Below are 15993 nucleotides of genomic sequence, written 5' to 3'. Positions count from 1 at the left end.
AATGTACCGCTTGTAGATGTTCTTGCGGGTATGCCGAATTATGGAAGGTTTATCAAAGATCTCATTGCCGACAAAGGAAAATATGCAGAAGTTTCAACCACATTCCTTAATGAGGAATGCTCGGCAATTTTACAAAAGCAAAATATGCCACCAAAACTTGGAGATCCTGGAAGTTTCATCATTCCTTGTCTGATGGGAGATTCAGTAATGTACGATGCATTAGCTGATTTAGGAGCGAGCATTAATCTTATGCCTCACTCCTTGTACTTAAAATTGAACTTAGGTGATTTAAAACCAACCAGGATGTGCATACGATTAGCTGATAGAACTTACAATTATCCTATTGGCATTGCTGAAAACCTGCCAGTTAAAGTAAATCACTTAATCTTTCCTGCTGATTTCGTTGTTCTTGAAATGGAAGAAGACAGTAAGGTTCCCCTAATTCTAGGGCGTCCCTTTCTAAATACTGCAGATGCAATTGTACGCGTAAAAGAGAAAAAACTCAGCTTAGGTATAGGGGAGGATAGAATTATATTGAACATAGATAAAGCTATGAAACACCTATGTCTCCTGATGAAGAATGTTTTCAAATAGACATTGTTGATTGTTGTATTGAGGAAGAACTACAAGAATTATTAAATGTCGACACCTCAGAGTTCACCCCAATGGGTGAAGGTGAAGATTTTGATGTCGATAAAGAGTTAGACGAGCTGTTAAAGGTAGTCACTGATGAAGAATACATAGAAGAAGAAATTCCCGGGGAAGATGAACCTTTTGAAGAAATTACCGATGGTAATAGGTTCCGGATAAAATCTTCCTTGGAAGAACCACCCACCTTGGAACTTAAAGAACTCCCGGAACATTTGGAGTATGCTTATCTCCAAGGAACGTCACAATTACCCTTAATAATTTCATCAAAACTTTCCGATGACGAAAAGGGTAGGTTAATGTCTGTTTTAAAAACCCACAAAAAGGCAATTGCCTGGAAAACAACTGATATTCCAGGGATTAACCCTGCTTATTATACTCACAAGATCCTAATGGAAGAAGATTTTAAACCCGTGGTACAAAGGCAAAGGAGGTTAAACCCTAACATGAAAGAAGTTGTCAAAAAGGAGGTTATCAAATTACTTGATGCCGGGTTAATTTACCCTATATCCGATAGCCCGTGGGTTAGTCCTGTGCAAGTAGTACCCAAGAAAGGAGGTACGACTGTTATTCTGAATGATAAAAACGAACTCGTTCCTACAAGAACTGTCACTGGATGGAGAGTCTGTATAGACTATCGTCGTCTAAACGACGCCACAAGGAAAGATCATTTCCCGCTTCCTTTTATCGACCAAATGCTAGAACGTTTGGCGGGAAAAGATTACTACTGTTTCCTTGATGGATTCTCCGGTTATTTTCAAATTCCAATTGATCCAAAAGACCAAGACAAGACCACATTTACTTGTCCATTTGGTACTTTTGCCTATCGACGAATGCCATTCGGATTATGCAACGCTCCAGGCACCTTCCAAAGGTGTATGATGGCAATTTTTCATGACATGATTGAAGAAAGTATAGAAGTCTTTATGGACGATTTCTCTGTTTTTGGAGACTCCTTCAACTCATGTCTCTCAAACCTTGAACGAATGCTAATTCGGTGTGAAGAATCAAATCTTGTTTTAAACTGGGAGAAATGCCACTTCATGGTGAAGGAAGGCATTGTTTTAGGACACAAGATTTCTCGAGCTGGAATGGAAGTAGACAAAGCTAAGATCGACGTTATTTCAAAACTTCCACCTCCAACTAATGTTAAAGGAATTCGTAGTTTCCTTGGTCATGCGGGATTCTATCGGCGATTCATAAAGGACTTTTCCAAAATCGCTCGACCCATGACTAAACTTCTTGAGAAAGACTGTACGTTCGATTTCAACGACGAGTGTCTAAATGCTTTCTCCATTCTAAAAAAGAAACTTACGAATGCACCCATCATGGTATCACCCGACTGGTCAAAACCTTTCGAGCTAATGTGTGACGCTAGTGATTTCGCGCTGGGAGCTGTTTTAGGTCAACGTCAATATAACAAATTTCAACCAATCTACTACGCAAGTAAAACACTTACAAGAGCTCAGTTGAATTATACAACTACTGAGAAGGAGCTTCTTGCAGTAGTTTTTGCTTTCGATAAGTTTAGATCTTACCTGGTGTTATCTAAAACGATTGTTTATACCGATCATTCAGCCCTTAAGTACTTATTCAAAAAGCAAGATGCTAAACCTAGACTGATTCGTTGGATTCTTCTCCTACAAGAATTTGACATTGAAATCAAGGACAAAAAGGGTGCTGAAAATCTCGCTGCAGATCACTTGTCCCGTCTTGAAAATCCTAACTTAGAAACACTCGACGAATCTGTTATTCACGATACGTTTCCAGACGAGTTCCTTATGAAAATTGAAACGAAAGAAGAAATTCCATGGTTTGCGGACTTTGCCAATTATCTAGCCGCAGGAATTCTTGTTAAAAATCAAACTTATCAGCAAAAGAAGAAATTCTTCGCTGATCTGAAGTTTTACTTCTGGGAAAGCCCGAATCTCTTTCGTATAGGAGCAGATCAAGTTATTCGTCGATGTGTATACGGTAAAGAAGCGAAACAAATTCTAGAGCACTGTCATGAAGGACCGGCTGGTGGACATTTCGGACCAAGCTATACAGCTAAGAAGGTCTTTGACTCAGGTTTTTACTGGCCAACTATTTTTAAAGATTCTTACAACATGGTAAAAACCTGTGACGCTTGTCAAAGATCTGGAAACATTTCTAAAAGAGACGAAATGCTCCAGAAAGGCATACTAGTTTGTGAAGTATTTGACATTTGGGGTATTGACTTCATGGGTCCATTCCCCGCCTCTAACAAATGCAAATACATTCTCGTAACAGTCGATTATGTTTCTAAATGGGCTGAAGCAAAAGCTCTACCCACTAACGATGCTCGAGTTGTTGTCAGCTTTCTTAAAAACCTTTTCGCATGTTTCGGAATTCCAAAAGCATTAATCAGTGATCGTGGAACTCATTTTACAAATCAATTACTCGAAAAAGTGCTTAAAAAGTATGGAGTTAATCATCGTTTCTCAACTTCTTACCACCCTCAAACGAGTGGCCAAGTTGAAAACACAAATCGAGGTCTTAAACGAATTTTAGAAAGAACAGTTAATAATAATCCAAAAATCTGGCATCGAAAGCTAGATGATGCGTTGTGGGCTTTTAGAACCGCATTCAAAACACCCATTGGTACTACTCCTTTCCGATTAATATATGGTAAGGCGTGTCATCTACCTGTCGAAGTTGAACATAAGGCATATTGGGCACTAAAAGAATGTAATACAGACCTTGTGGAAGCCGGAGAAAATCGATTCTTACAATTACATGAATTAGACGAGCTAAGACTTCAAGCATACGAAAACTCAAAATCTTACAAAGAGAAAACTAAGAAATGGCACGATGCTCGCTTAAAAGAGAAGAAAGCATTTGAACCAGGTGACAAAGTTCTAGTTTTTCAATCACGTTTTAAGTTTTCACCTGGGAAACTTAAGTCCCGATGGACTAGACCGTATGAAGTAAAACACGCATTTCCATCCGGATACGTAGAGTTCTACATTTTAGTAACCACTATGGGTATTTAGTTGGACATTACAACGGCGTAAAAATATAAATTATATAAAGTGGACATGAGTACGATAATAATAATAATAAAGGATAACAATAATAATAATTAATAACGATAATAACGACGCTAATAATAAATATAAATTACGATAACAATAATAATAATAACAATAATAATAATAACAAGGCGTAATATAAACTAGTCTTCTCCCTCCATTCTTTTGTATCATTAAAATTGTAGATTAAAAAATTTACTTTTTATTAACAACTTGAAATGATAATTACTAAAATTTGTCGCGGGTGAAAACAAGGTCATAGAACCGAAATTACTCTACCCGAGGATGGGGCGAAAATTTTGTTTTTATTATTTTAAGGTTATTAATTTAAAGTATATTTATATATTTGGAGTGGGGAAACATCGCCCCATTTTAAACCTGTTTGTTAATATTTTTCTCTAGTGTGTATTATGTGCAAATAAGGCAGGGTAAAAGAAGCATTTTCAAAGAATGAAATTCAGTTCAATAAAAGCAACCAATTTTTGACGAAGCATGTTAAAAGATGACGAACAAATCAACATCAACAGAATAAACAAAACCCGCAAGTTACGGCTTTTTAGCTACAGAGGTTTTAACTTCCTTTCTATTCTTATTGCCCTCGTGAATTTAATTTAGTCCGATTTCATTACAATGAGGACATTGCATGATCTCAAGTGTGGGGAGGGGTTATAAATTCTCTCGGGTTTATACACTTGGTTTACTTTCTAAATTTTGTGAAAAATTTAAAATTTTTTTCCTAAATGAATTCAAATCTTGTTTAATATGTTTATGAACGATAAAACTAGGTGTTAATACCGAAATTATTGTTACCCTAAAATAAGGACATAAATTGAGAAACAACTAAAACGCTTGAATTTATTTATTAGAAATAAAAAGACACATGAAAAAAAAGCCAAGTGTGGGGAGATTTGTCAATATATATGAACTGTTATCACATGTTTGTGCGAAGTTTATTTCAGGTACTTTTGCTTTGGGCTGTATAAATTTGTTTTACCCATTAAATTGTAAAATATGAAAGAAAAGATGGATCTACACGATGAATCAATTCCATCATTAAAATGAAGTAAAGTCTTCAGAAAAAGAAACGCGCTTCTTGATTTAGGTCAGGAAGTTGTCGTCCAGACCAGTTGTAGAGTCTACGAAAAACCTTGAAAAGTTTTCTCGAAAATCAGCTGGAAATCCACGGACCTCAGCATCAAACAGGGTCGCCAAGTGGTCAGACTTATCCTAACCATGAGAGGATCTGTCTTGTACAATGGGGGGACACCATGCAAATTAGTCTATAATACTAATAAATCAGATCCCCAGAAAGGATAATCTCCTTAAAGATTAAAAATCAGCATTTAAGCCTGATATTACTCAATCCTTGAGATTGACTTTAAAGATTGAGAATTACAAACTCATGGAATTCGATGATATCTAAACTCGAGCTTGAACGAGAAAATATTTTGATCAAATTAAAACCGATTTGTTTTCTGAAAACCTATTTTTAATGCGTTCATTACCATTGAACGTAAAATCCTGAGAATTCATCAGAATTCATTAGGTCACCTGAACCAAATCGGGTGTCAACCGTAAGAACGGTGGTTGCATAGCATGGTCGGAGACAGGACCTTGTGCCAGACCGAAAAATTATAGGGTGATCTTTACTATTTCTCCTACAAAGGATAGTAATTGCATCCGACACGTTTTTAGACCATGATTATCTGCATGTCATTAGACATAGCCTTAACAGTTGCTTGTTCATCGCTTTCCTTTACAACCGGACGGTAGTTTATCGTAAAGTAATATACGGGACAAGTAAACTGGATGTGTTGCTTTCCTAATACAAGGTTAGCAAGTGGGTGACACAAAACCACAAGTTTTGAGCAAAAATTTTAAAATCTGAAAACCCACAAAACCCACAAAAACATTTTGCAAACACCGGTGAAGGGTTATTCCGGAAAACTTGTCTAGGGTAAAATCTAGCTTGAATTTTCAAAAAGATCAAATGTTTTCATAAAGATCCAATTTCCTTAAGGATCTAAATTTTCATAGTCATATGGGACTGTAAACCACAAACGTTACTATCATTGTTCATACCGCTGTTTCAAAATCACTGATGTATATAGTGTGAAGAATAAAGAAGTGATTCGTGTGAAGTGTGATTTTATTTCAAGTTCTATATTGCTTGAGGACAAGCAACGTTCAAGTGTGGGGATATTTGATAACGCTAAAAACGAACACATATTTCATAGCGTTATCCTTCAAGAAAGACAAGCTTTTAGTTGCAATTGTTCTATTTCCAAGTGATATTGTTTAATAAATAAGTGCAAAGACTAAAGACGCAAATCGCTCGAAAATGAAGATTTAAAGACGAAAACGAAGATTTGAAAGACCAAAACGACCAAAATGCTCAAACGTACAAGTTACATTCCAAGTGGTTTAAATTATCGAAGAATAATGTCTAAAGATTGACAAGAATGCAAGTCGCGGAACGCAAAGTTCAAGATATTAAATTATACAAAAAGGCGTTCGAGAAACCGGAACTGACACATAAACCGGGCGTAAACGAGCGAGACAACGGAGAGAAAATTACGAGTCAACTATGCACAAGAATATAATATAATATATAAATAATTATAAATTATTTATATATTATATTTATTAAAATTAAAATCTATGTCGACAAGCTAAAAAACAAGGCAATGTGAGCTGTCTCAGCACTCCATGCGATCGCATGGAAATTACAAAGGAAACCATGTGATCGCATGGCTCCCAAAATCTGGCCAGGCCTATAAAAGGCCACGAATTCAGCTCGATAGATATATATATTTTTCTTTCTTTTCTTTTCTTTCTGCAATAATAAAAATAATTATAATTATAATATTAATTTAAGTTTAAGTTAAATTTAGTTTGGGTTTTGTAACGTTTAATTTACGAGTTTTTAAGACGAAGTTCTGTCCGTGTACCGCTACGCTATTAATATCACTTTTTACCATTTCAACTCGCTGTAAGTCTCCACCTTTTTATTTTTTAAAGTATCGTTATTACGCCTTGTTATTATTATTATTGTTATTATTATTATTGTTATCGTAATTTATATTTATTATTAGCGTCGTTATTATCGTTATTAATTATTATTATTGTTATCCTTTATTATTATTATTATCGTACTCATGTCCACTTTATATAATTTATATTTTTACGCCGTTGTAATGTCCAACTAAATATCCATAGTGGTTACTAAAATGTAGAACCTCTGGACAAATGGACTAAAAATAATTTATAATATTACGATGTAACTTTGACTATTTTTAATATTGAGTTTAATCACCGACCCACTGTTATATAATTTAATATTTTCACCCCTATCACATAATTTATTAAATTAATGAACGTAAGTTAATTAAATTTACATAAATTGTGCTCCAACACTTTAGTGATCTAGACGGACATATGGACAAATTATTGACAACAATTTAGAAATGTGAACCGGTGGTTTGGGTAATATTATAGTTTATATAATCGTGTAATTATAAAAAGGGCGACCGTTATAATTTTGGTATTAGCGAAAGTTAATACCGGGTTAAATCTCAATTTGGATAGTCGGGATATAATTTAATTCGCTAAAACAAGATCTAACGAAACTTAGATTAAATTTTAGTTAATTAAGACTTTATAAAAATCACAAGATAAAATATAAAGTTATATATAAAAACATCGTAATCGGGCTTAAAAACGATCCATTAATCCAGAGGGGACATATTTTAGTAGCCACTACTTTACTTTATTTTAAATCTCACCAATTTCACTTTTTACCACGTAGTAAATTTTAATTACTTTTTACTATTTTACCATTTTGTCATTTCTTTATCAAAAACCTTATTTGATAATTTTATGAATTAATTAGTTTAATTAATAGTTTTAATATTAGTTAAAATTTATTAATATTTATAAGTAGTTTTATTATTTACCATTTTAAAATAGATAGTTTATTTTATATCGTTAATCTGGTTAATTTCACTTTTAGTTTTAGTTAAATTTAAATTCCGTTTAGTTAAATTAAAACCTAATCTAAAACCCCCTTTTAATAGTTTAATTATTAGCAATTAAAAATCTTGAAATCGCAATTTCCCTGTGGAACGAACCGGATTTACCAACGAACTATTACTATACGGATAGGACAAAGTTGCCTATATGTGTGAAATCAATCCGAAATCATAAAAACGCCATATAATCACAACCAATTCGTGTAATAAATTCAATCTAAATCCGTTCAAAATAAAAGGACACGATCACGCACATCATATATATATATATATATATATATATATATATATATATATATATATATATATATATATATATATATATATATATATATATATATATATATATATATATATATATATATATATATATATTATGTACAAATATATGTGTTTAAAAATATAGTGTAAACTTCGCTACCTCCCTGTGGAACGAACCGGACTTACCCAAAGCTAAACTACTCTACGATTAGGTACACTGCCTATAAGTGTTGTAGCAAGGTTTAGGTAATTTCCCATTTGCAAATAAATAATTAAAATCTTGTGTAATTATCACCGTATCCGTAATAAAAATAACACTATTTCATACACGCCCCGCTACACATCAAGTTTTTGGCGCCGCTGCCGGGGACAGCGAAACGCTATATTTTTAATCTATTTTTGTAAAAATATAATTATATAAATTTTAAATATAAAAACATAAAAAAAATATTTATATATATATATATATATATATATTTATATCTATATATATATAAGTGTTTAAAAAATATATATATATATATATATATTAAGAATTTTGTTTATAAAATTAAAAAGTGTTTTTATTTTAAGTTTTTAATATATAAGTTTATAAAATTTATCTATTTATTATTTTATAAAATTTAAAAATCAAATAAAAATAAATATTAAAATTAAAACTGGGCCGAACCTGTTTTTAGCCCAATACTAGTTCGGATACTGTTGAACTCCGCGATCGCGTAGAATAACAGAGTAAAACTAAGCGATCGCGTAGATGCTCTGACACAGAAACCTAGTACTCATTAATTGCAGAATTAGGGTTTTTAATTATTAATTATTATTATTAAAACCTAATTAGGGTTATATTTATTTAATTAGTTTATATTTTTAGTTTTAATATTTATTTTGTAATATTAAGTTTTAGTTAGTTTTTTTTTAGTTATCAAATGTGGTGTGGTTAGTTTTAGTTATCAAATATCCCCACACTTGAACGTTGCTTGTCCTCAAGCAATATAGAACTTGAAATTAAATCACACGAATCACTTCTTTATTCTTCACATTTTATACATCAGTGATTTTGATACGGCGGTATAAACAATGATAGTAACGATGTGGTTTACAGTCCCACATGACTATAAAAATTTAGATCCTTTAAGGAAATTGAATCTTTATGAAAACATTTGATCATTTGAAAATTCAAGCTAGATTTTACCCTAGACAAGTTTTCTGATTTAACCCACCATCGGTGTTGCAAAATATATTTGTGGATCAATATTTTGGCTAAAAACTTTTAGGTTCGTGTAATCCACTGCTATCCCTGTATTGGAAATCACACATCCAGTTTACTTGTTCCGTATATTACCTTTCGGCAAACTACCGTCCGGTTGTAAAGGAAAGCGATGAACAAGAAACTGTTAAGGCAATGTCTAATGACATGCTTCTGTTCATGGTCTAAAACGTGTCGGATGCAGTTACTATCCTTTGTAGGAGCAATAGTAAAGATCACCCTATAATTTTTCGGTCTGGCACAAGTTCCTGTCTTCGACCATGCTATGCAACCACCGTTCTTACGGTTGACACCCGATTTGGTTCAGGTGACCTAATGAATTCTGATGAATTCTCAGGATTTTACGTTCAATGATAATGAACGCATTGAAAATAGGTTTTCAGAAAACAAATCGGTTTTAATTTTGATCAAAATATTTTCTAGTTCAAGCTCGAGTTTAGATATCATCGAATTCCATGAGTTTGTAATTCTCAATCTTTAAGGTCAATCTCAAGGATTGAGTAATATCAGGTTTAAAAGCTGATTTTTAATCTTTAAGGAGATTATCCTTTCTGGGGATCTGATTTATTAGTATTATAGACTAATTTACATGGTGCCCCCCCATTGTACGAGACAGATCCTCTCATGGATAGGATAAGTCTGACCACTTGGCGACCCTGTTTGATGCTGAGGTCCGTGGATTTCCTGCTGATTTTAGAGATGACTTTTCTAGATTTTTCGTCAACCTACAGCTGGTCTGGATGACAACTTCTTGACCTAAATCAAGAAGCGCGTGTCTTTTTCGGAAGACTTTACTTCCTTTTAATGATGGAATTGATTCATCGTGTAGATCCATCTTTTCATTTATATTACAGTAAACCGGGTAAAACAATTAATTTAGTCCAAAGCAAAAGTACCTGCAATAAACTTCAAAGAAACATGTGATAGACAGTTTTTAATTGAATAACTTGGTACATTCTCCCCACACTTGGCTTTTTTCATGCGTCTTTTTATTTCTAATAAATTCAAGCGTTTTAGGTTGTTTCTCAATTTATGTCCTTTCCGAGGTAACAATAATTTCGGTATTATCACCTAGTTTTATCGTTCATAAATATGTATAAACAAGATTTTGAATTCATTTAGTTGAAAATTTTTCAAATTTTTACAAAATTTGGCAAATAAACCAAGTATAAACCCGAGAGAATTTATAACCCTTCCCCACACTTGAGATCATGCAATGCCCTCATTTGCATGAAATCAGACTATAATTATAAATTCATGAGGGTGATTAGTGTAGAAAAGTGATTAAAAATACCCAGTTTGTAGTTACTAAGCTCGTCGAATGATAGATGGTTCGCCTCATCGTTCATTCCTTCTATTGTTTTATCACACATGTTTGTCTTTAAAAATGGTTGCTTTTCTGAACTGTTTACTAATCTTTGAAAATGCGTCTTTTACCCTGTTTTGTACATAAGAAAAACTACAAACAAATATATATACATATTTTTGAAGTTGGGTATATCACCCCATATTCATATAATTTTTTTGGCATACTTTAGATCAATAAAATTAAAATAATGATAACAAAATTTTTCGCCCCTCCCTTGGGTAAAGCAATTTCGGTTCAACGACCTAGTGTTTAACTCACGAAGAATTTTAGAAATCATTTTTTTAAACTTAATGAAATAAAGTAAATTTTGTTTTTAAATTCACACAAAACTTAAATTTAAAATGCATATTAATTTCATATAAAACCTACAAAACAAAAAAAAAAATTCAGAATGGGGGAGAGAAAACTAGTTCTTTAGTGTCTGCTAGGGAAAGACCGTTCGGATTCCTTTCTCGAAAACTACACGAAAACAGAACATCTAACTCTAGACAGCATTTTCTTTTTAGAACATTTGAATCTCCCCACACTTAGGTAGCTGTGGTGTCGAAATTGTGATTAACTTCATCATCAATTTCTCTTGGACCATAATCAACTTGCATATCTGTGACTTTTGCTTTAAGCCATTGGCCGGCTTCATGTGTAACATCCACAAATTCAACTAGTTTCGCCTTTTCTTTAGGCGACAGATTGGATACTAACCGGTTATGTAACTTAAAGTTCCCCTTAATTCTAGCATCTATAACCCGTTTAAAAAGTTTCTTCATTGAACTGTTAACAACGGGGTCATTTAAATTCGTATCAACAACGGGGTTCTTTGTTATCAGGTCATCATTTGGTGTTACTTCATCTTTCCCACACTTAGGCATTTTATCATTACTAAGCACAACCGTTGGAGATTTTGGTTCAACGGTTTTGGTTGGTGGAGATTTAGACTTTTTATTCACAAAGGTAACCGATTTTTCACCATCACTAAGGGTCAATCTACCTCCTTTTACATCTATTAACACCCCGGTGGACGCTAAGAATTGTCGACCTAAAATCAGAGGAATGTTTGAGTCCTCTTCTATGTCAATGACAACAAATTCGACTAGAAAGGTTAAATTACCCACTTGAATGGGTAAGTTGTCAGCAATTCCAACTGGGTGTCTAATGGTTTGGTCAAATAATCGAACACTCATTTCCGTTGGAATTAACTTACCTACACCTAATCTCTTATATAATGAAAAAGGCATAATACTCACACTCGCACCTAAATCTGCTAGTGCATTATACATGACACAATCGCTAAGTAGACAAGAAACAATAAATTCACCCGGATCGCCTATCTTGGGTGGAAGTTTCGGTGGAACTTTCTTTACCGGTTTTATTTTTGCGGTCTTGGTTTCTTGCACTTGCTTATTCTTCCTTTTTTTTCCATTCGTATCACCAACTTTATTACTTATTACCTGCTCATACTCAACTCCTTTTATTGGGAACGGGATGGGTGGTTTGTATGGTGCATACATTGGTTTTTCAAAACCTGGCGGTGGTGTGACTTCTTCATCATCACTCATATCTGAAACCTTCCTATCTTCTGATGCTGGTTTTTCAGAATTCGTTGAAACCATGTTAATATTTTCATTCCGAGGGTTTACTTCAGTATTACTCGGTAGCTTTCCTAGTTCCCTTTCACTCATTATGCTAGCTAGATTACCTACTTGTTTTTCTAGATTCAAAATGGAAGCTTGTTGAGTTCTAAATGATTGATCAAACCTCTCATTCGTTTGGGTTTGAGTTTCAAGAAATTGTGTTTGAGATTCAACTAGCTTTGTTACCATTTCTTCCAGATTTGACTTTTTCTCTTCGGTTTGTTGTGGTGGCTTATACAAGCTAGGTCTTTGTTGACTGAAAGTGTTGTTTTGAGTTGGTTGGTTATTCGAACCTTCTTGGTTGTACGAGTTATTGTTGGGTCCATTTGGATTGTAAAGAATGTTTTGATTTCGATTGAAGTTTGGCCTTGGCTGTTGATAATTATTTTGATAATTATTTCCCGGCCTTTGGTTCATGTAGGAAACATTCTCACGTTGTTCCATCGTTTGCTCGATGTGACAATCTTTCGTTAAGTGTGGTCCACCGCATTGCTCACAACTGATTCGTATTGTGTGAATATCTTTAGTCATCTTTTCCATTCGTCTTTCAAAAGCATTTATTCTTGCGGAAACGGAATCAAAGTCATGGCTAGAATCGGCTCTAGCCACTTTAGATGAATGAAAAATATCTTTTTCTTGATGCCACTCATGAGAGTGGGAGGCTGTGTTATCAATGATTTTGTGAGCTTCGGTAGCGGTTTTCTTCATAATGGAACCACCAGCGGCTGTGTCGATGTCTTTTCGTGTAGCGACGTCGACGCCTTTGTAAAATATTTGAACTATTTGAAAAGTGTCTAAACCATGTTGAGGACATCCTCTCAACATCTTTCCGAATCTTGTCCATGCCTCATATAACGTTTCATTTGGCTTTTGCACGAACGTGGCAATTTCTCCTTGAAGTCTCACGGCTTTAGATGCCGGAAAGAATCTTTGAAGAAATTTCTCAACTAAAACATCCAATGAATCAATCGCTCCTTCGGGTAACGATTCTAACCAATCCTTGGCTTCTCCCTTTAAAGTCCAGGGGAACAACATAAGATAGATCGTTTCATCCTCGATTTCTCGGATTTTAAATAGATTACAGATTCTATTAAAAGTTCGAAGATGTTCGTTTGGATCTTCTTTTGTTGTACCACTAAATTGGCATTGATTAGTGATCATGTGTAGGATTTGTCCTTTGATTTCAAAATCTGGTGTTCTAACATCTGGTTGACTAATGGCATGACCTTGGCCCGTGCGTGTGGCTCTCATTCGGTCTTCCATACTTTGAGGTTCTGTTATTTCCATATTTAAATTTGTTGAATCTGAATCACTAGAAGATTCTGATTTAACGGTTTCTTCCTCGATAATTTCTGTTTGAATAATTTGTGGTTCAGGAGGAATGATTAGTGGTTCAGGACCTTCGAATTGTCCTTGAATATCCTCCGGATTCTCAATTGTGAAATCGGGTTCAAAAATTGGATTATCGGAAATTTGAGTTGGAGTACTTGTTTGACTAGATGACGATTCTAAAGAAAAATCAACGGCGACAATATTGGCTAGATGTCTTGATCGAGTTACAGGTGGTGAACGTATGAAAGGTGGTGAACGTTTCGCTCGGTGCATTCACTGAATATCGTATTAGTTATAAATGTAAAAATTATTGAAGTTATCAAATTAATAGACTTTTCTGATTTTGCCCACGTTTCGAATAGTCACTAGATGCAGCAGGTAGCCAGGATCCTTTAAATCGGAAATCCACAACTCGCCACTAACAAATCCAACTATTACTACGAACCAGAAAATTTGAGTGTCTATTGATTTAACCGCTTTCAATAATTTTTCGTCGAAATTTTGAAGAAAAAAAAAATCTATGTCTTAAAAACTAGCGCGTAGAAAAAGAAAAAAAATAGCTTCGAAAAACGATAAGTCGAAAATAAACAAGCGTCGAAAAATAAACTAAAACTTAAAAACTATAGTTTTACGTCTAAAAACTTAGCGTCTAAAAACTTAAAACTAAAAGTTGCGACTAAAGTCTTAAATCTAAAGGTATTAAAACTTAAATGCAATTCTAAACGGAAATCGGCAATTACTTAATTGGCACTAAAATCTATTAAAAACTAAAGCGAAAAGCGGCGTCATAAAATTCTAAAGCGTCTAAAATCTAATTCTAAGAAAAAGATCTTAAGGGAAAATTACGGCAAAAACTTAAAAACTAAACTTAAACTAAGGCAAAAAGAAACTAAAATTATAACTATGAACTAAACAATTAAAAAGATACAATTAATAAAAAGATATAAAAATTTTATATAAAATATTATTTTTATATTATTATTTTATAAAAATATTATTCTTTATAAAAAAAAAAAAAAAACTAACTAAAACTTAATATTACAAAATAAATATTAAAACTAAAAATATAAACTAATTAAATAAATATAACCCTAATTAGGTTTTAATAATAATAATTAATAATTAAAAACCCTAATTCTGCAATTAATGAGTACTAGGTTTCTGTGTCAGAGCATCTACGCGATCGCTTAGTTTTACTCTGTTATTCTACGCGATCGCGGAGTTCAACAGTATCCGAACTAGTATTGGGCTAAAAACAGGTTCGGCCCAGTTTTAATTTTAATATTTATTTTTATTTGATTTTTAAATTTTATAAAATAATAAATAGATAAATTTTATAAACTTATATATTAAAAACTTAAAATAAAAACACTTTTTAATTTTATAAACAAAATTCTTAATATATATATATATATTTTTTAAACACTTATATATATATATATATATAGATATAAATATATATATATATAAATTTTTTTTTTATGTTTTTATATTTAAAATTTATATAGTTATATTTTTACAAAAATAGATTAAAAATATAGCGTTTCGCTGTCCCCGGCAGCGGCGCCAAAAACTTGATGTGTAGCGGGGCGTGTATGAAATAGTGTTATTTTTATTACGGATACGGTGCTAATTACACAAGATTTTTAATTATTTATTTACAAATGGGAAATTACCTAAACCTTGCTACAACACTTATAGGCAGTGTACCTAATCGTAGAGTAGTTTAGCTTTGGGTAAGTCCGGTTCGTTCCACAGGGAGGTAGCGAAGTTTACACTATATTTTTAAACACATATATTTGTACATAATATATATATATATATAAGTATAATAGTAGTATTATTATTATTATAAAAAGGGGGTTTTTACCGTTTAATGACCGGTTTGTCGATTTTATATTTTAAGCGTAAAGTAAATGACGATAATTAAAATAACAATAATTAAAGTGCGATAAATAAAATGACAGTAAATAAAATTACGATAAGATATAAAATAAAACTATTATGCTTATTTAAACTTCCGTAATCATGATGTTTGACGTTTTGATTGTATTTTATTACCCTGGGTTAATTGTCCTTTGGCCTGGATTATTTGATACCCATCTGGTTTTATGTCCATAATAGTTCATCGGTTATAATTATAATAGGTGCTCTTCATCAAATTAACCTTATACCCGAAGTCAAATATTCCAACTAGTTAGGGATTTAAACTGTAACAAGGTATTAATACTTGTTAATAACTACACCAGGTTATCGACTGTATGTAGTCCAAGGTATTAATACTTTGTAAAATCAGACTATAGTTTTATAAAGCTTTAAAATATGATAAAACAGTCAACTTTGACAATTGTTCAATAAAACGAGACGTGCCTTATATAACAATTCATTTACTCGACTAGTAATA

At 32.9% G+C, this 15993-nt stretch overlaps 1 non-coding gene across 1 annotated transcript; it reads left to right on the top strand.

Annotated features, from left to right (window-relative positions):
• Window positions 1-13053: 13053 nt before the first annotated feature.
• LOC139886811 (small nucleolar RNA R71) lies at window positions 13054-13160 on the top strand. The gene has a single exon (XR_011772674.1). It is a non-coding gene; the product is annotated as a small nucleolar RNA R71 (small nucleolar RNA).
• The last annotated feature ends 2833 nt before the right edge of the window (window positions 13161-15993 follow it).

This window comes from Rutidosis leptorrhynchoides, chromosome 1, assembly GCF_046630445.1.
Source record: "Rutidosis leptorrhynchoides isolate AG116_Rl617_1_P2 chromosome 1, CSIRO_AGI_Rlap_v1, whole genome shotgun sequence".
Classification (NCBI taxonomy): Eukaryota; Viridiplantae; Streptophyta; class Magnoliopsida; order Asterales; family Asteraceae; genus Rutidosis; species Rutidosis leptorrhynchoides.
This window is presented reverse-complemented; position numbering and strand designations above follow the sequence as displayed.